Source organism: Rattus norvegicus (genome assembly GCF_036323735.1).
Source record: "Rattus norvegicus strain BN/NHsdMcwi chromosome Y unlocalized genomic scaffold, GRCr8 chrY_unlocalized_25, whole genome shotgun sequence".
In the NCBI taxonomy this organism is placed as follows: Eukaryota; Metazoa; Chordata; class Mammalia; order Rodentia; family Muridae; genus Rattus; species Rattus norvegicus.
In genome coordinates, this window is record NW_026947384.1 from 172,258 (window position 1) to 194,009 (window position 21,752).

Below are 21,752 nucleotides of genomic sequence, written 5' to 3' on the forward strand. Positions count from 1 at the left end.
TCAGAACATCTTTGGCTGTAGTTACAGAAGCCAGGATGAAAACTACAAACTATGTCAGCATAAAGTTGATGTGCATATGCCCAGGATCACTGCTAAGTCTCTCTAGACCTATGAGTGTAGATAGACATGCCTTATAGGAATAGAACATGGTTGTTTAGTTCCTCCAATTACTGTTCAGGACACGTACAGAAGTCAGGAAGGAACCAGTCCCTCTTCTGTTTCACTAATTGATATTTCTTCAATATAGTAGAAAACTGTCTGCCAAAGACACTGTCATTAGGACAAAACAGAAGGAAACAGATTGGGAAAAGGTCTACAGCAATCCTACATCTGACAGAGGGCTATTACCTAGTACATACAAAGAACTCAAGAAATTACGCTTAAGAGAGACAAATAACCCTATTAAAATTGTGGTACAGAACTAAGTAAAGATTTCTCAACTGAGGAATATCAAATATCTGAGAAGCATCTAAATAAATGTTGATCATATTTAGTCATCAAGGAAATGTAAATGAAAACAACCCTGAGATTCCACCTCACACATGTAAGAATGGCTAAAATAAAAACTCTGGAGAGAACAGATGTTGATAAGAATGTCAAGTGAGAGGAAAGCTCCATCTTTGTTGGTGGCATAACGAACTGGTTAAACCACTCTGGAAATCAGTCTGAAGATTCTTCAGAAAATTGGAAATTTCATTACTTGAGGACCCAGATATACCTCTCCTGGGTATATAACCAAAAGATGCTCCAACATACAAAAAAGACATATCCTCAAATATGTTCATAGCTGCCTTATTTATAATACCCAGGAGCTAGAAGAAACCCTAATGGCATTCATCAGAGGGATGAATACAGAAAATATGTTATATCTATACAATGGTGTACTACTAGGGTTTCAAAACCAATGATCTCAAAAAAGACATAGACAAATGGAATGAACTAGAAAATATCACACTGATTGAGGTAACAAATTACAGAAAAACACATATGGTATGAAACCATCGAAAGTGAATATTGGCAAAAAAGCTCAAGTTACCCAAGATGCAGTCCACAGACAACTGGAAGCTCAAGAAAAGAACACACAAAATGTTCATGCTTCACTCCTTTTTAAAAGGTGGAACAATGCTATCTATGAATTTAGAGGAGAGACTGACGGAATCCCATTCAGATTATGCCGTACATGTGGCAGAAATACATATACATCAGTCACCAAAATAGATAAGATTGATGAAGCTTAGAAGTGCATGCTGACAGGAACTGTATATAGATCTTCCATGTGAGACACAGCTAGAGCATATCAAATACAGAAGTGCATTCTAGTGGCAAATCAGTGAACTGAAAACGGACAGTAATGGGGGTTGTAGAAGAGGCGGGGTGCCAGTTTGGGATCTTATGGTCAAGAAATTGGGAAGGGAAATAAGATTTGAAATGTACATATAAAATATCCAATTAGAAAAAATGAATAAAATTTGCTTAAAATTAAAAAATGAAAGAAATAAAAGAGAAGATAACTGCCATGTAATAACAGCTATTGACTCAGAAATCTAAAGGTCATTTTCAGGGAATGATAGAAAAAGTAATACTAGTGGAATGCCCGAGATAATGAAATCTCAACTAGAATCACTTCTCTCTCCCAGATAACGGTGCCAGACACAAACTGCACTATATGAATCCAAAGAATGGAGGAGTTTACTTTGAGGGGATGACACAACACTTGTCTTTCCCTTCTTCCTTATTTCCTTTTTCTTCTTGACCAAAAGAAGAAAGGCCATGAGCTCTCAGGAAACAACTATGCCCTGCTGAACACTTGGCTTTTGGAATAAAGAATTAATGATATAAATTCTCTGACTTACAGGAACCAAACAACAGGGAAGTCCATATGTTTCTGAGAGGCTCCAAGCTCCTTATTCCCATATGTGGTAGTGTCAAATCAAGGCTATCTCTTCAGAGATCCCACTCAATCACTACTAAGGTCTCTTTGTGCTATCCCAAGTATCACATATTTCTTCCTTTTTGGTTATACCAAGACAGAAGTCCAGCATTCTTTTCCCCATCACTGATATCTTCATCCTCTTTATTCTTCCTCCCTGTTTATTTGAATTAGAGGCCAATTAGTATACCCCAGAGGTACTGCAGGAATATCTGAGAGGCAGTTGCAGGCACGACAACACTTGTGACATCACAGAAGAAGACAGGGACCTCCAGGTTACAAGAGATATTTCAGGGAGGGACTAATGATGACGTCACTGAGACCTGCCATGGCCTAATACCTAAACAGTTTTCCTTACACTGATCAGATTTGGAGTGCCCTTTCCAGGTATGTCTCCTGTGACACAGTGGAAACCTTTACATACTCCATCTCTTTAAAGCTAGAGAAATCTCTTGCTTCATTAGTGGTTACATGTTCTGAATGGAGAAAGGTAGTCAGGGTTTGGCATGGGTAGAAAAGATTTAGAAATATGGATTGGAGGAGATTCTTCTAGATAATAATTAATTCCCAAGTTCATTCCTGTGAACATATAGTTCAATTTTCTAAGTTTTCTCTGTTTCCCAAAGGCCAGTATTCTCCCTACAAATATTTAATTGAATGAATATTGTATTTCACATTCTTATTGTACATTCCTTGATAGGGGACTTTATAAATATTCCTTAATGTGTACTCAAAAATTCTGTTTTATAATTCCATTTATTGCAATGATTTTGTCAACACAGTTGGCCCAGCTACAAAGTCAATATAACAGTGTAAATATTTTGTACCGACTTCAAATGATAAACTCCCAAATTCTTATTCAAAATAGTTTTGGTGCATATATATATATATATATATATATATATATATATATATATATGTGTGTGTGTGTGTGTGTGTGTGTGTGTGTGTGTGTGTGTGCGCCACATGTCCATCAGACTCTGAATGGCCATTCCTTCAGTCTCTGAAAAACAATGCCTCCCTACCCCTCTTATGGATATTTTATTTACCATTTTAAGGAAGGACTGAAACATCTGAATTTTGGTCCTCTGTCTTGAGTTTCATGTGGTCTGTGCATTGTATCATAGTTAATTAGAGAATTTGGGCTGATATCCAATTATCAATGAGTGCAAACTTTGTGTGTTTTTCTGTGATTGGGTAACCTCATTCAGGATGATATTTTCTAGTTCTATCCACTTCCCTATGAATTTCATGCACTCATTGTTTTTGATAGCTGAGTAGTAGTCCATTGTGTGAATATAGGTCATTTCTGTATCCATTCCTCTGGTGAAGGTCACCTGGCTGTGGAAGAAAGGTCAACCTGAAACATCTCTGGCTTTCCAGCATGCAGATGTTTTCACAATTTCTAAATCATATCAGTCACCGAAAATTACCAGGGGAAAAATCTCTGACAGAGGGATGGCAGCCATTACTGGAGAAGGAAATGGCTTTGATGTTCCTTAGAACAATCTGCTCATGCCATGGCCATTCAGTCAACCCAAGCATCATGGGATTAGGAGATGTAGATTTAGAGATTGAATGTTTTAAGTTTCCTTGGGAAAATTTACCCTGCTCACCATGGTTCACTGTTATCAGGAAATATTTGGAATGGTATACTATGCACCTATGAAAAATAAGGACATTGTGAAGCTGCGGTCAACTAGGTGGAACGAGTTGAGAAAACTGAAACTCCTCTTGGTGAGATCATTGAAGACCTTGAGAAAAAGGAACACTGGGCCTGGAACACTGAAGACACAGATGTCCATAGAAAATACAAGAGACATGACTGAGGAAAAAAAACAGCTGTGTCTACTGGACTATGGAGCAATGGTTAGAGCCCATACAAGAGGAGATCTCTATTAACAGAAAATTTGATCCAGAAATACTGTTGAGGAAAGCTTGTTGGAATTTCCAAACCTAATGAGCCCATAAAGAAAACACACAATCTGGTTATTATAATTATAATCTATAAATGTGTATTGGGTAGATCTAACGTTATTATAACTTATTCCCAAACCATAAAACCCCTTGCTAGATGTGCTTTCTCCAGGCCATATGGATTGTTTCCATCATTACTTCCTCCTCTTTTTCTTCAGCCTTCTCGCTTCTCCTCTTACTCTCTTCTGCATCTCTACATATCCCGACAGTCAAACCTCCAGTACCAACTTTCCCCTCTGGCTATCAGTAATAGGCTCTAGCATTTACTGATCATGTAAAATGGGAAGAAGGTTAATATGCGATTACCTGAGTCTATGATAGAGGCCTTGTCCGGGGGAAACCTCTTTTGAGGAAGCAGATAAATATCAGGATACAAATAGAATTTGCTGGGGGAAGAGCAAATCCATATATGTTTAGCATATCTGTCCAGTGGATTCTGAGAAAATGGGAATATTCTTCCTAAAGACCCAGTTATACTACACCTGGCCTTATATCTGAGAAGACCTTTGCCATACCGCAAGGACATGTACTCCATCATTTTCCTAGTGGATTTCTTCATAGTGAACAGAAAATAGAAATAAGCCAGATACCCCTAAAACAAATAATGGCTACAGATAATGTGGTTCATTTACACAATGGTATACTACACACATATGAAAAATAAGGACATTGAGAAGATACAGTCAAGTAGATGGAATGAGAAAGTATTGTCCTGAATGAGGTAACTGAGACCCAAAATAACATGTACACATTCACTTAAAAGAGGGTATTAGCCATAAAGTACAGAATTCACACACTATGATCTATGGAACCAAAGAGGCTAAGCACGAAGAAAGACCTAAGAAAATGCTTGAATTTCACTCAGAATAATGAATAAAATAATGACAGGAGGCAGATGGAAGGAAAGAATTGAGTGGCTGAGGGGATGGGAAGGGAAATGGGGTTTGAGGATCATTTCTTGGTAGAGACGGGCAAGAGGGGCAGAGGGCCAAGTGAATATACTGATTCAGTGACTGTCCAGGGTGGGTACTATCTGTATGATTTGCCAGCAATCTGTGATTTGTGAGGCTACCCTGGCTTCCTTGACGGTGACTTTAGCTGAGACTTGTTACAGTGGGGATACAGATTCTTAAATGGCCACTTTCAGTAGCCACAGAGGACCCAAGTTGGATGGATAAGTACCCAAACCCACCCCCACAATTTTGACCCAGAAATTGCCCCCTCTATAAGAAACACAGGAACAGAGATGGAACAGGAAATGAGGGAATGGCCAAAGGATAAGTGGCCGGATGTGAGACTTTTCCCCTGGGCAATCAGCAAAACTGACATTATTCACGGTCCTTTCTTGTGTTGCAGATGGGAGGGTAGCGTTATTGTCCTCTGCAACGCTCCACCAAGCAGCCGACTGACACAGAAGCAGAGGCACAGGGCTTGATATCAGATGGAGCTCAGTGAGTCTCACTGAAAAGCTGAGGGAAGGACTGAGAGAGGCAGAGTTGCACAATGGTCTTCACGTGGGGTCACTAACCCGTCGCCTGTCTGTGGATCCTGTTCTCCTACCCGGGCTGCGTTTTCAAGAGCTGGTAGGAGACGATGAATCTAGTCCTGCAGAGACTTGATGTGCCAGGGGAGAGGGTGTACCCAGAGGGGTCCTCCACTCTCTCAGAGAAGAAGGGGAGAGGTTAGAAGGAGGGACTGTAAATGGTGGGAGACTGAAGGAGTGTGGTGCCAGGTCAGCATTCAGAATGTTACCTGATAAATAGATACAATCATTCTGGCAAGGAGGGTACCGGGAACATGACCTAACAGGATCAGGGTGTGACATCATTGGGGTGGGGCGTGACATCATGGGGTGGGGCATGACATCATTAGGGCGGGGACATCACATAATGGGGTCTAGAATTGACATCATTGCATGGGGCATGACATCATGAAGCTTAAGAGAAAATATATGAAACTGTAAAAAAAAAAAAAAAAAAAAACAGCTCGAGAGGGAACTGAGACCTAGAGACACAAACATGGCTGGCGTTTACCTATGCATGGTATCAGCTGTGCGATAAATCTCATTCCATCTACAATCTACAAATGCAGAGAGGACATAGGAAACAAGAACGCCCGTGAGGGGGAAAGCATCGACCTCTCTGAAAGGAAATCTGGAACAGATTCTGTGAGTGTTTGAGGGCGACTGAGGACAGGAGCAGAGGGTCGGTGGGGATGACGGAGAGATAGCTCAGTGCAGAGAGAACCGGCCAGAATTAGGGGACATACGGGTTAATGCAGAAAGTCGATGGACTGGTTAATTCATGGCATCTAGAGGGCGACCTTCCTGAGGATTTAATCTGATGGAGAAAGTAGAGTCCGAAACTGAAATCCTTTGAACTCGAGCAAGCAAGACCTCACGGGTGGGGATGGGGCACATTCAGTGGAGTCGATTTCTGAGGAGGTCAAACGGAGATCCCTGAACCACAGACTGAGGCTGGGACAGAGATTAAAGAAGGTCAACCAAAGGAGGTCTCCATCAATGTAAATGCACCCGAAAACCACGTCCTGGTCTCCAAGGTTTGTGTAGCCCTTTTTCACCCTGAGTAAGATATATGCACACCGCAAATCACCTAATACCTTCGAAAAGAGCTGTGACACTGAATTCCTTGGAGGAACCCCTAACTCACTTGCAGGGAGACCAAGATTCTGCTGACTGACAGTTTCCTGGGCCCACTTCATCCTTTCACACCTGGTGTGCACCTGGACACTCTAAGAAACAGAGATCAGAGATGTGTTTGTGTGTGTTTGTGTGTGTGTCTGAGTGTGTGTTTGTTTGTGTGTCTGTGTGCTTGTGTGTCGGTGTGCATGTGTGTGTGTGCGCATGTGTGTGCGTGGTGTGTGTGTGTGTGTGTGTGTGTGTGTGTGTGTGTGTTTGTGTGTGTTAGTCATGCATAAGCTAACCATCCTCACACAGACTGTCTGGATTGGTTTTCTTTTTGGAAGGTTGATGGATCTTTCTCTTTTCCTAAGAAAAGGCCACTCTGGTTCTCAACTCACTCTTGAAGCCGTGACAGGGTGAGTGATTATTATGTGTGAGGTAATTTGATTTCATGGATATAATATCCCTTGAAAAACAGGGCTCAACATTTACTTTCCTTAGTCTGTGATACCTCGAGGGCATTATTATTATTATTATTATTATTATTATTATTATTATTATTATTATTCCAGGATTATTCCTTTATATTATTGTCTGTGTTGTTACCAGTGTGCTAAAGTTCACTGATGGCAGAAAGAAAGATTTTTTTTCACGGGGATCCCATTGGACGGCCATGTTTTGTTGTTGGAACTGAAAGTTTTATTTACATGCTCACAAGAGCAAATAAATGCAAGTACGGAAAGATCCTTGGTCCTCTACATGAGAGTGACATCCTCACGTAGTCCTCTGATCTACTTGAGAAACAGAGAATTTAGATGGGGAATGAAATGGATGCTGACCAAAGACCCACATAGGGAGAAATACAGTTTTTCAGTGTTTCAGGCTTTCGGGATCGGTAGACATTACACAACCGTCTTATCATTTATAGAGGAATACTCAGAATTATTAAATAACAGAAAAAAGAAAATTTTAAAAACATATTTATGCTGGCTAATTTAAATTCCTGTTTTTGCCTCTGGAATATTATATATTCTCTTTCAGGTTCTTCTTGAAATTATGAAGAAGTGAAAATCGGTATGGGTTTATCTGATTACATTCTTTAACTTGAGTATTTCTTATTTACATTTCGACTGTTATTCCCCTTCCCAGTTTCCAGACCAACATCCCCCTAACCCTACCCTGTCCCCTTCTTTGGGTGTTCCCTTCCTCATCCTCCCCACATTACAGCCCTCCCCCCAACAATCACGTTCACTGGGGGTTCAGCCTTTGCAGGACCAAGGGCTACCCTTCCACTGGTGCTCTTACTAGGATATTCATTGCTACCTATGTGGTTGGAGCCCAGGTCAGACCATGTATAGTCTTTGGGTAGTGGCTTAGTCCCTGGAAGCTCTGGTTGGTTGGCATTGTTGTTCAAATGGGGTCCAGAGCCCCTTCCAGTCCTTTCTCTGATTCCTTCAGTGGTTTGCTCCTGGCATTTGCCTATGTATTTGCTGTATTCTGGCTGTGTCTCTCAGGAGATATCTACATCTGACTCCTGTCGGCAAGCAGCTCTTTACTTCATCCACGTATCTAGTTCGGTGGCTGAATATGTATGGGCCACATGTGGCTCAGGCTCTGAATGGGCATTCCTACTACCTCTGTTCTAATCTTTGCCTCCCTATTAACTCCCAAGGGCATTCTTGTTCCCCTTTTAAAGAAGGACTGAAGCATTCACATTTTGATCATCTGTCTTAAGTTTCATGTGTTCTGTGCATCTAGGGTAATTCGACAAGGTGGACTAATAGCCACTCATCAATGAGTGCATACCTTATGTGTTTTTCTGTCATTGGTTTACCTCACTCAGGTTGATATTTTCCATTCCATCCATTTGCTTATGAACTTCATAAAGTCATTGCTCTTGATAGTTGAGTAATATTCCTTTGGGTAGACGTACCACATTTCTGCATTCATTCCTACGTTGAAGGGCATTTGGGTTCTTTCCAGCTTCTGGCTATTATGAATAAGAAATTCTGCACTAAAAACATCTCGACCCAGACTTTTTTCATTTGGGAGACCTTTAATGACTGCCTCTATTTCTTTAGGAGTTATGGGGATGTTTAAAAGGTTTATCTGTTCCTGATTTAATTTTGGCACCTGATATCTGTCTAGGAAATTGTCCATTTCCTGCAGATTTTTAAATTTTGTTGAATATAGTTTTTTGTAGTAAGATCTGTTGTTTTTTTTTTATTTCCTCTGATTTTGTAGTTATGTCTCCCTTTTCATTTCTGACTTTGTTAATTTGGACACACTCTCTGTGTCCTCTCGTTAGTCTGGCTAAGGGTTTATCTATCTTGTTGATTTTTCAAAGAACCAACCTTTGGTTCTGTTGATTCTTTCTATGATTATCGTTGATTCTACTTGGTTGATTTCAGCTCTGAGTTTGATCATTTCTTGCCTTTTACTCTTCCTGGGTGTATTTCCTTCTTTTTGTTCTAGACTTTTTAGGTGTGCTGTCAAGATGCTGACATATTCTCTTTCCTGTTTCTTTCTGCAGGCACTCAGCACTATGAGTTTTCCCCTTAGAACAGGTTTCATTGTGTCCCATAAATTTGGGTACGCTGTACCTTCATTTTCATTAAATTCTAAGAAGTCTGTAATTTCTTTATTTTTTTTCCTTTACCAGGTTATCACTGAGTAGAGCATTGTTTAACTTCCACGTATATGTGGGCGTTCTTCCCTTATTGTCATTGAAGACCAGCTTTATCCCGTGGTGGACTGATATGATGCATGGGATTATTTCTATCTTTCTGTATCTGTTGAGGCCTGTTTTATGACCAATTATATTGCCAATTTTGGAGAAAGTGCCATGAGGTGGTGAGAAGAATGTATATCCATTTGATTTAGGATAGAATCTTCTATAATTATCTGTTAAGTCCATTTGGTTCATGACATCTCTTAGTCTATCTACATCTCTGTTTAGTTTCTGTTTTCCATGACCTGTCCATTGATGAGAGTGGGGAGTTGAAATCTCCTACTCTTATTGTGTTCGGTGCAGTGTGTGCTTTGAGATTTAGTAAGGTGTCTTTTATGTATGTAGATCCCTGTTATGGGAACAGAGTTTTCTCTTTCAGGTGGATAGTTTTCCTGTCCACTGGCTTTCAGCTGTCCCTGTGGGTAGGAATCAGAAGGACCTGCACCTACGTCTCCTATGTTCCTCTGTGGGAGGGGGGGGATGCACAGATGGCACAAGGTGTTTTCCTGTTGAGTCAGGAATCTGGGCAGAGAATTGTCTCCTCTGGTTTCCAAGGAGTGTTCTATTCCCCCCACCATCAGCTTTTGGGTGCAGGGAGCTGTTTGATCAGGTCAATTCGGATCCAGGCACAGTCTGGAACATGGTGGTCCTGCAGTTTTACTCCGCTATATTCCTGGGCCAGAAGCACTATGCTGTTTTGTCTTGGGCCAGAGATGTGTATAACGGTGCGCAGACCTGGAAGTCTCAGTTTCTTGTAGGCTCAGTATTGTCCACACTCCTGGGTGATCAGCATTCTGTCTCTGCATCTAGGAGCAGGGAGCTCTGGGTTGGGATTACGAGGTTCAGGAGCCAGCTAGAAACCGGAAGTTCCTGGTCCCAGAGGATTTCTGCCTTTGCTTGTCCTGAGTCCACCAGTCAGGTCACTTAGAGCAGAAAAGTTTGATTCACCTCTGGTCTCAGGTCTGATGTCGCTCCTCCGGTTGACTTTCAGGTTTCTATGAGAGCCGCAATCAGAAATGTCCTGCCCCTACTGTTCCTAAGTCCCTATGAACAGGAGGCCCAGATGGAACTAGGTGTTTTTTTCTTGAGTCAGGAATGTGAGAAGAGTTTTCAGGGGTTTCTGCCCCTCTGATGGTATAAGTCTTCCCCACCCCACAAGAGATTTGGGTGTAGAATGCTTTTTGGACCAATTCAGATCCAGGTGCAGTTTGGACTGCAGGAATCCTGCAGCTTGACTGCTCCTATATTCATGTGTTCAGACACACTCTGCAGTTTCGTCTGTGGCAAGGGATATGGGCCCAGGTGGGCAGAATTGGCAGTCTCTCCTTCCCTGAGGTCTCAGTATTGCCCAGTCTTCTGTGTGATCAGCTTTCTGTCCCACAGAGTTTCCAAAGGAATTTCAAATGTTCATTCCCTATCTTACAGTTCTCCAATCTTTCCAATTCTCCTCCAAAATTTGTTGGAGAAGACCCCTCTGATCAAGGGGAGGTACAACAGGCCCCATCAAACAAAGATGGCTGCAAAATTTCTGTGTTCATATAAGAAATGGAACTATTATTTCAATGATTTTTCTTGAAAAACATAAAATGCTATAGTCTCCTGACCCTTGCCTTTCATACATAACTAAAATGCTTTAATCTTTGACTTATACCAGCATCTAGAAGCTCTCTCACTCTTTTGAGTTAAGCCTCCTGTAACTTTCTACCTCATTTCCTTCTTTTTTAATTGAATATTTTATGTATTTACATTTCAAATTTTATACCCTTTTCTGGTTCCCGTCTCTTCCATCCACCCTCCCCCTGCTTCTTTGAGATTGCTACCAATCCTGCCTGCATATTCACACCTCAACATTCTGGCATCCCCTACACTAGAAAAACCAGACTTTATAGGACAAGGCATTTCCTCCTATTGATGCCAGACAATGCCATCCTCTTCTATATATGTGGCTGGAGCCATGGATCCCTACCTGTGAATTCTTTGATTTGTAGTTTAGTCCCTCAATTCCTTCTTCTGTAACTGGACAAGAGCTCATTATGATTCACTGCTGTCAGTGCTGTCCTTGCAGCAGGAATACAATGGTTAGAGAGCCTGGACCTCAGGAAGCTGAATGTTCACACAAATGACTAAAAACTTGTACCGACTGAAAAAAAAATAGCGTGCAAATATTTTCAACATATTGCACAATGAACACTTACCATGGGATTCAATGCAGTTTCAAAATATTATCGCCAAGTTTACTTTGTGCCCAGCTCCATGAGTGAGTGGGTCATCATTGATTTTAGATTATTTATTTAGTGTTGAATATTGAGAGCCTCCGACAAAGTTCTTCCAGTGAATCTTTATTCACACTCATAGTTCTTTGTTTTTTTTTTTGTTTGTTTGTTTTCTTTGGTTTGGTTTGAAATCAAAATATATACAGCAGAAAAGTTAGCTCTTTGCTATTATTGGTATAGTGCACAGCATGTCTGGTGTGTGTCTGTCACTCCCTCTCTAACCCAGCTTTATTTGAATTTATGAAGCTGAGATGCCATGGATTTTGCACACAGGAACCATCTTTGTTCTCCCTCCACCAGACCTCAAACCTACTGTTTCTTGCCACTACTTATGATAATTTTATATTCACTGATACATACAGAACCAGAGAATCCCAGCCATTTTGTAGTAACTTGGTATCCTCAGGGTCCTGCCATGCAGCATACATCAAATGCCTGAGTAATATTCCACTCCAAGGAAAGCCCACAGCTGATAACTCTTCAAATTATACTTTATTTTTTTCCACATATCTATGTTTGATGATGACTCTTAAAAGCTTTACCCTCCTTTATAGCCCTCCACCCACACAAGGCAAAAGAAAGAATGGGGGGCTTTGATGGGTGTGCTGGTGGCCCTGCTTAGAAAGGTTCACTGGAGGGGTTGGGGATTTAGCTCAGCAGTAGAGCACTTGCCTAGCGAGCACAAGGCCCTGGGTTCGGTCCCCAGCTCCAAAGAAAAAGAAAAAAGAAAAAAAAAAAAGAAAGAAAGGTTCACTGGAGCAACTCCCATCTGTGTTGTCTGGAAAGCAGAATATCAGTTCACAGTTTAGCAGAGGCAGTCTGTTCCAATAGAAAGTATTTCATGAATACACTAGTAGTCCAGTTTTGTAGAGTTGTCATAACAAACAGGAAATAACAGCAGTTGCACAACATACTAGAAACAACCAGGCTTCTGTCAGTAACCTGGAAAGAGAGAAGTTATATGCTGTGTCGCTCTCAAGGATTTGAAGATCAGCAGAGACTCAAGAGTCAGAAACATTGCTGCTGCTGCTTTAATTGTTTGCCATAGTCTGTATAGTCAACTTTTCCTTGAAAAATATAAGGTATTTGAAACTTTTGCTGCTGCTACAAATATATTACTGTAGCTGAGTAATTCTGTACATGATTTTCTCCTCAGTGGGATAGAGATCATTCCAATCATTTACAGCTATTGCAGCTAATGTTGAAATGGGTAATCCAATATGTGATCAGATGAGAAAAATTAAGACAGAGTAGATGCTTTGACCATGTTTCCTATAAAAAAGTTTAAAAACACTTACAACTTATGAGCTGTAATGGTACTACAAACCCTTAAAACCACATCAATAGCAGTTGCTTATTCTTACTCTTGTATGAAATAAAATACAGTTAGTTAACAAAAGGTGAAAACAAGGCGCTTGTGAGTATGTAAGCCTAATGCTGTCTTTGGTTAAGATGATAATTATCAAAACTATGATTTCAAGCAAATTTACAAAAAACGTGTGTAAGACATGGAGCTCATCTGTTAATTTTCCTGTTCTGTTTGGCCAAAAGCACACACCATCTAGTTGTAGGGATAAGTCAGGTTTATATTGTAGAACATCAACCTAAGTATACATGTTTTTTCAAGCATCTACTAGCAGGGTCACATACTTTCACTTTTTTTTTTCACTTTTCATCTCGAAAATTCCATTTCCAAAATTGATCCCAGGGTTGTAGGAAGTTGTGTTAGGGGTTTTAATTATTTTCTCGTTCTATTTTTTTTATTCCAGAGGTGAGAACCAAACCCAGGGCCTTGTGCTTGCTAGGCAAGCACTCTACCACTGAGCTAAATCCCCAATCCTCTAGTTCTATATTAAATGTAAAGATATAGAAGGGAATATGTGAGTGAATAAACAATTTGTAATTGTATCTTATTAATATATTTCCCTTAGATTTTATTTTGTTTTATATTTTACTAACAAAATAGTTACAATTTATTGAACTTGGTGACTTAAGGCATCAAGTATAATACATTTTTAAAAATGACTTGGAGCAATATATTATGGGAACTTGAATTTTAACTTCATTATATCTTATTTTAAAGAGGAATTTTTCACACTGTTGTTTCTAGTATTTAAAAAAAGAAGTGGACTGATAACTAAATGAATTTTTGGAGGATCAAAATGATATATATAGGAAGAAAATTGTTTGTGCAGATTATATATTTAATAAACAATGATATTTGATTATATATTCACTAGATGGTGAAGCCCTTGAAGGAAAGCAGAAACTACAAATATATTTTTATAAGTCTATTTTCTAGATTTGTACTGGAAACATAATAAGGAATCACTTATTTCTGGAGTAAGTGTATGAGTGAATTAGAGAAGCAAAGGACATCATATCAATCCCCAAGTACATGGAAGTCAGATCGCTAAACAATCATCATGTTAAACAAAAAAAAATGATTACTCACACAGAGTCATTTAGAAATAACAACATTTTTCTCTTCTTTGGCTAAACCATATATGTCATGCCTAGGCAAATTCTTCTAAAAGCAAGGTCTTTACTTTGAAAAAGCATGTATGGATATATGTATATGTGTATATATGTCTATATATGTATGTGTACATCAGGACATATGTATATGTCATATACATGTGTGTATGTGTATATACATATATATGTGTATGTTGACACAGTTAAAATATGTATATATATATATATGTATATATATAGATATATTTGTGTGTATGTGTGTATGTACATGTATATACATATAAATATGTAACATAAAAATGAACTCTATTTTCTAATTTTATGAAACTTTATTGCTAAATACATTAGCACTCAAGAATTTTAAAACCTGCTCTATAAATTTGATTCATTTTAAAATCACTGTTCAGAAAATAGATTCAATGTAGGTGATTAATTATTATACTATCAAATTTCCTTATCTATTTGATAAATACACTAAGACTTAATTTAGTAATGTCACTGTACATATGTTTTAGCATGTGACATATCTCATTAGTTTTTCCAGCATGTGATATAATTTCAGGATTCTAGACCTATGTAAGGTAGAAAATAAAACAAATGGATTGCTATATGTGATAGATCAGAGCAATAGATAGATAGATAGATAGATAACTAGATACATACATACATATATACATACATACATAGTTACAAAGATGAAAGATCACAGATGAAAAGTAGACAAATATCACATACTCAGAATCATCGATCATGAAATAACTAGTATTAAAATGTGAAAATATCTTCCTATATGAAGCAAAATTTTAAATGTGAATTACGTTCATATTTTAATACCTAAAGGGAGATTTATCAGCCATAATATTTAAAATATAATGTCTATTTGAAATATCCTCTCAGGTGATTAAGATACATTAAATACTTAACTTCCTTTACATTAATCTGTTAAATTATCCCATCATCTTGTCTTTGTTACTTAAATGGAAAACATCAAACTTTGTCTCCAAGTTAAAATCTTCGTTACTTTTTACCCTGCTCTGCATTCTATCTCAAATCCTATCACAATGTTTAAGTCTCTAACAAATCCTCATGTGCTCTCATGAAAATTAATCATGATCCATCTTTTTTTATCTTTACTACCATTGTTCTCTTACAGATAACTATTATTTCTCTGTCACCAATGTGATCACTATCCCCTTCTCTCTTTTAAGTACCATTTTCAACATCAACCACTTTATAGTTGCTCTTCATTTGAGAAAATAAAATGATCTATTTTTCCCCTAATAAATTATGTACCAAGAATTTTTTCCATTGAAACTTTAGACCAGAAAAACAAAGTTGTTACAAAGTTCTAGTTCTACTCAGACCTAAAACAGAAACCTGGCTATGTGACAGGAATCATAGGAAGAACACTTCTGGAAGAGAACCCAGAGTTGTAGAAGAAGACCTCGTGCAGGGAAGTGCTTCATTCAATTGTAAACACAAAGGGTAAAAGACCTGAACTTTCATATTGAGTGAAAGTTGTTGAAGAATATACACAAGTGATTCTGAGTGGGTTACAGAAACAGGTTAATTTATAAATACATGGTAAATACTAGAAAAATGGCATCAAATTGTAAAAGAGCAGAAAAGGAAGTAAAGTTAAAAGTTGGTACAGGTTTCAATATGGATGTTGGTAATTTGAACATGCTGAAGATTATTGGACGATTTAATGGGATGAATGCCTCAGATACATTAACAATATTGCATGACCCTATAGCGAAATTACACAGTGTGAGAACATTAACAATAACCTTTGACAAAAATCTGTTCATGTATGGGTATATTCTTTAATGTTTCTTTTTGAAAACATTCATTTAATTAAATAAAATTCAATAACGAACCGAAGATAACCCTTTTCATCTCTGACATATCCAATCTCTAAACAGGGGTATAGTGGATGAAACTTCATACAGCATTTGCCTACTCCAGGTATTATTAATTTAAAATAATAAGCAGAGGAGTGTATCATATTTGTGGGCATTGGTTACTAAGGCCCAATTATCTCCTCAGAAGATTACCATTAAAAGCAATCTAACATAACTTTGATTCCATTAAATATTTAAAATCTTAAATACTAAGCTTGCTTATCATTTTCACCGCAGAGGACACCATATGTAATTACATCATTTTTACATGTCAATATGAGTCACTATACCTTTCTGATTTTGATACATACCAAGCTTAACAAAGAGGAGACAGTACGATTTACAGCAATCCTTACATTTCTCCTATGGTGCACTACATGTGGTCCATATTACAATCGATTAAATTAATAGTTTAAGTAAATGATAATGGCATGTCAATGTAGATTTTGATATTTCATACAATAAAAAAATCAAGATCCAATAAATAATTGCTTACAGAATTTACTTTTACAGGAAGACAGTAGGTTAATAATACCTTATAATATCCCCCCTAATTCATATTGAGTCAGTGCTGGAATATGTGTAACAACGTTTGTAAAAAGAATAAGTACTTTTCTGTATCTTTTTAACAGCAATTGGACATAATAAAGAAGTATCAGATAAATGTTGAAATAATTCAAAAACTTTTTAAAATTATACTGAAAGATATTTCTAGAACATCAGAGTTCATTTCTGAGGCTCCATATAACTAGCTAATATAGTGCAGAGCACTTGTATTCCATGTGCATACACAATACTAATCTCCATAGGAAATAAATGTTTTAAAATCTCAAAAGCTATATTTATTTAAGAGTAAAATTTTTGACGTTTAAGATTACAATTTTTCCCATTTTTATTAAATTTGGTATTTACTATTTACATTTCATATTTTATTTTTTTCTGTGGTTCCAGGCCATCAGCCCGAACCTCTCCTTCTCCCCTTCTATAATGTGGTTGTACCCTCCACATCCATTCCTATCCTTAAAGCACCCGACCGTACTTTCCCCTACATGAAGGGTCCAATCTTATTAGGACCAAGAGCTTCACAATGGTGCCCCAACAAGGCTATTCACTGCTACATATGGAGTTGGGTTGTGATTTAGTACCTGAAAGATCTAGTTTGCTGGCAGTATTTTCTTTGAGGTTGTAAGTCCCTTAGCCTCTTCAGTCCTTCCTTTAATTCCTCCAAAGGATGTCCTATGCTTAGTTCAGTGATTTGCTGCTGGTATTTGTCTCTGTGTTTCACATGCTCTAGCTGTGTCTCTCAGGAGGGATCTATATACAGTTCCTGCCAGCATGCACTTCTTAGCTTCATCAATCTTTTCAAGTTTGTGTGTATATATATATATATATATGGGGGAACATGTCCAGCAGACTCTGAATGGCCATTCCTTCAGTCTCCTAAAAACAATGCCTACCTACACCTATTATTTATATTTTAGTTACTCTAAATATAAGGAAGGAGTGAATCATCTGCATTTTGGCCCTCCTTGCGTTTCATGTGTTCGGTGCTTTGTATGTTAGGTAATTTGAGCATTTGGGCTAATATCGACCTATCAGTGAATCCATACTTTGTGTGTTTTCTGTGATTGGGAAACATCACACCAGATGATTATTTTCTAGGTCCATCTATTTGACTATGAATTTCATGTACTCATTGTTTTTGATAGCTGAGTAGTAGTTCTTTGTGTAAATATATGCCATTTTCTGTATCCATTCCTCTGGTGAAGGGCATCTGGGTTCTTTACAGCTTCTGAATATTATGAATAAGGCTGATATGAACATAGTGTAACATGTATGTTTGTTGTATGTTGGATCATCTTTTGGGTATATGCCCAGGGGAGGTATAGCTGGGTCCTCAGGCAGTGCAATGTCTAATTTCTGAGGAAACTCAGGACAGATTTTCAAAGAGGTTATACTAGTTTGCAATCCCAACAACAATGGAGGAATGTTCCTCTTTCTCCACATCCTCTCCAGCATCTGCTATCACCTGAGTTTTTGATCTTAGCCATTCTGACTGATGTGAGGTGGAATCTCAGGGTTGTTTTGATGTGCATTTACCTGATGACTAAGTATGTTGTACATAACAGAAAGCATTTTAAGAAAGGATGCTACCTAACTGTTGGTCTGGATATAGCTGAGTGCCAATTAATCCATTTCTATCTCTTTCTTAAAAGTTCGCGTCCAAGTGTATCAAGGAAATCTATATAAAACCATATATGCAGAAACCAACAGAAGGGAAAATGTCAGAAAGTGCCTAAAACACATTTGCCAGGAGAAAGTTTACAGAGCAAAATACCAAAGGTTCAGGCTCCTAGATCACCAGTCAATAATGAAATTTAAACAATCTTAAAATTTTTGTTAACGCAAAGTTCACTGCCAATAGGATAAAACAGAAATCTACACATTTGGAAAAGATTTTAACCAACCCCATATCTGGTAAAGTGCCATAATAATAAATATAGAAATAATTCAGAAAGTTAAACTCCCACACAACAAAGTATCCAACTTTTAAACTGGGTTAGCAAGCTAACACAAGAATTCTGAACTGAGGTATCTCAGTAGCTGAGAAACATATCAAGAAATCTTCGAAATCCTTAGTTATCAGAAAAATACAAACTGAAATGAACTTGAGAGTCTACATTACACCAATCAGTGTGACTAAGACAAAAAACTAATGCAGTAGCAGAGTAGGCTATGATGTAGAGAAAATGGAACACTCCTCCACTGCTGGTGGGATTGGTATATGTATAGCCACTTTGGATATCAATGTGGAGGTTCAGAGAATATTGCAAATAGCATTGCCTGAAGACCCGGCTTTACCAATCACTTCAACGCAAATACTCAAATATGATCCACATATAACAGTGACAAGTGGTTGAACATGTTCAGGGCAGCCTTACTTATATAAGTCAAATGCTGCAAACAGTCATGATATACATCAACTCAACTTAGGAATAAATAGAGAAAGTGTGCTATATTTAAACAAAGAAATACTACTCGGTATTAAAAATGAGGAAACCAAGAACTTTGTAGGCAAAGGGATGGACCTGGAAATTAGTGAAGAAACAGAGATCGAAAAGGACATAACATGGGATGTTCTTAGTGAGAAGTGGATGTTAGCCGAAAAGATCAGTATACCCAATACACAAATCATTTATCACATGGAAGTTAAAATGTTAGAAGGCCATACTGCAGATTCTTGCAACCGACTTAGAATTGAGAGCAAAATGATAATAAAAGAGAGAGGAGTGGAGGGACCTTGCTAGAAGTAGAGAAGAGTGGACAAAATTGGGAGTGTAGAAACAATATAAAGACAAAAGAGAAATCTACAGGAACATTGGAATAAATAACAATAAGCATCAGTGGTGGGTGTTGAACTTGGGCATTTCCAGGAAAGTCACAGATGCCAGGGATGCAAGAGGGTTCTATAAATTTACTGGGACTATGGTAGTTGAGATAGTAAGCAGCAAAGAGATAGAACCACAAGAGACTACCTCCTGTAGCTAGACATGCCCACCTGTGAAGAGAAGGTGATGCCCACACATTTCAAAATCTTTAACTTATAAATGTCCAAAATGAAAAAAAATGCAAAGAAAAAAAGGAGCAGAGACTGAAGGAAAGGCAATCCAGAGACCACCAGACTAGAAGAACAATTTCATCCACAGACTCCAAATCCTCCGATGACTCCTGATATCAAGATGTGCTTGCAGATGAGACCCTAATATGTCTGTCATCTGAGGGGCTCTGCCATTACCAGATGGTGACAGATTCACATACACATAACCATTTGACAGAAACTGAGAGCCAGAAAAGCATGGCTAGTGGATTGCCTGAAGGATCTGAAGGGGATTGGAACCCAATATGAAGAACAACACTATCAATAAAGTTTACCCTTCAGAGTCTCAGGAAATTTAGCACAAACAAGTGTATATTTGTGCCAGTAGATGGCTTCTGCTACATAGATTGTAGAGCATATGGAGAAGACTACTGCCTCATCTTCCATTTCTGGGAAGGGAGTCAATTGTTTCTGTGGAGATGCCATATCCCAGAGAAGGGGGATGGTAGAGGACTAAAGTGGAAGTGGGCATGTAGATGGGGGAGCACCACCTTAGAAACTAAGAAGATCAGAATGGCTTGTGTGATTCAAGAAAGAAAGGCCAATTGGGGAAATGACATTTGAAATGTAAACAAAGGAATAGATTATTGTATACATATAATGTTTATAATATAATATGTTCATGTTTCCAACAGAGACATTCACATCTCATTCCTTAAGGACTATACAAAAGGTTTGCTCAAAGGTAAAATCCATATTTTGGGATATACTTATTATTGAAAAATTACATAGATAAACCCAATCCATATTTTATCTTCTGTCCCTGTACCTATAATAAATCTTTATTAACTTTGATAAAAATAAAAAAAGTGTTTCTACTCCATTACTGACAACTGACAGAAAGAGAGGAAGACTGAGTATTACATACTAATTTACACCGATACACACATATTCTCAATAAAATCCGTGCGAACAGATACAAGAAGACACTAAAAATAAAAATATATACACATATATGTCAAATCTAATTCTAATATGATCTTTGTGATAGGATGTTGCATCTTTAACTCAGAACTTTAATCAAGATCTATTCTTATTTTTATATTTTTAGTCATCTGCAGATACATCTTTTTTAGGAATGAATCCTTCGCACTGGAGACCAGAGAAGAGACCTGCAGTTGCATTATTAATAAACATCAAAGCAAAATATAAAAGTCTGAATGGAATAAATATTTTAGGACAGTGTTTTGCAAGCAAATTCTTTCATAGACAGTCTTTGAAGAGCTCTGAAATTTTGCATTTCATATTTGACTTTTCTGGGACTCTGACTAGAATCAACTCACAACTGTTTGGGATTTTCTTGGCAATTAACCAGTTTGTGAACAGAGCTGAATTTATCATATGCTCTTCCATCTACATTAATATTGCTACAGTGAGGAACAACTATGGTAAAACTCTTCATCTGATTTTTCAAACAGCATCCTCATACCACTGCGGACTTTTGTGCTTGTGGAGGGAAAGGTTGAGAACACCATTTGAAAGTTGGAAATGCTGAAGTGGGAAAGGCCTGTGTGTGGATCATACACAACTTCAGAATATCCATTGTTTTAATATTCACTAGGAAGTGGACTTCTGCAAAATGACTTCAGCAGAAAAGCATGGTAGAAAAACGGTAATTGATTCACTGGAGATATAGATGCACTGGATTGTTGAACATGGGCTTAGAGGTAGAGACATGTGAGCACATAAAGTATGGAGAATCAATCCTGTGTGATGTTAAGTTTTCCTACCCCATGGTTCCATGCAAACAGCACTGAGGAATAGAATAAAAGTCAATTTTTTTAAAAATCCAAGTCACAAAAAGTACTGTCCTCCTCCATGATGCACATAAACTCTCAGGTGCACTGGCCTTCACATGCCTGGATGACAGCTGTCAGCATGGGATTTACTGCCATCCTTTTCATAACAGCAGAGCTCCAATCTGCTTCAGCCACGTCATCAGCGCCCCATTCTGATGGAGGGAGACTAGTTCACTGAGTATGCCTATGAAATCTTTGATTAGCTTAAAGACCTAGGAACTATTTTCACTCCAGTGAGCTGTTATAAGTAATCTTGAATTGAGTTGGTATTGTTAGTGGCTGTGATGTCTACAAATCCCAGAAGACCATGTTTCAAAGGGAGTTGATTGAGAATTTCTTGGGTATTTTTGCAATACTGGTA

General features: G+C 38.1%; 1 long non-coding RNA gene across 3 annotated transcripts; it reads left to right on the forward strand.

The window, feature by feature from the left end:
* The first annotated feature begins 2,202 nt into the window (after positions 1-2,202).
* Positions 2,203-21,542, forward strand: LOC134484659 (uncharacterized). 3 transcript variants are annotated; one of them, XR_010062249.1, is made up of 5 exons: positions 2,203-2,317; positions 5,264-5,490; positions 6,893-6,964; positions 20,228-20,277; positions 20,644-21,542. It is a non-coding gene; the product is annotated as an uncharacterized LOC134484659 (long non-coding RNA). The 3 variants fall into 3 exon arrangements; XR_010062250.1 differs by lacking the exon at positions 20,228-20,277; XR_010062251.1 differs by lacking the exons at positions 20,228-20,277; positions 20,644-21,542 and adding an exon at positions 7,590-8,318.
* The last annotated feature ends 210 nt before the right edge of the window (positions 21,543-21,752 follow it).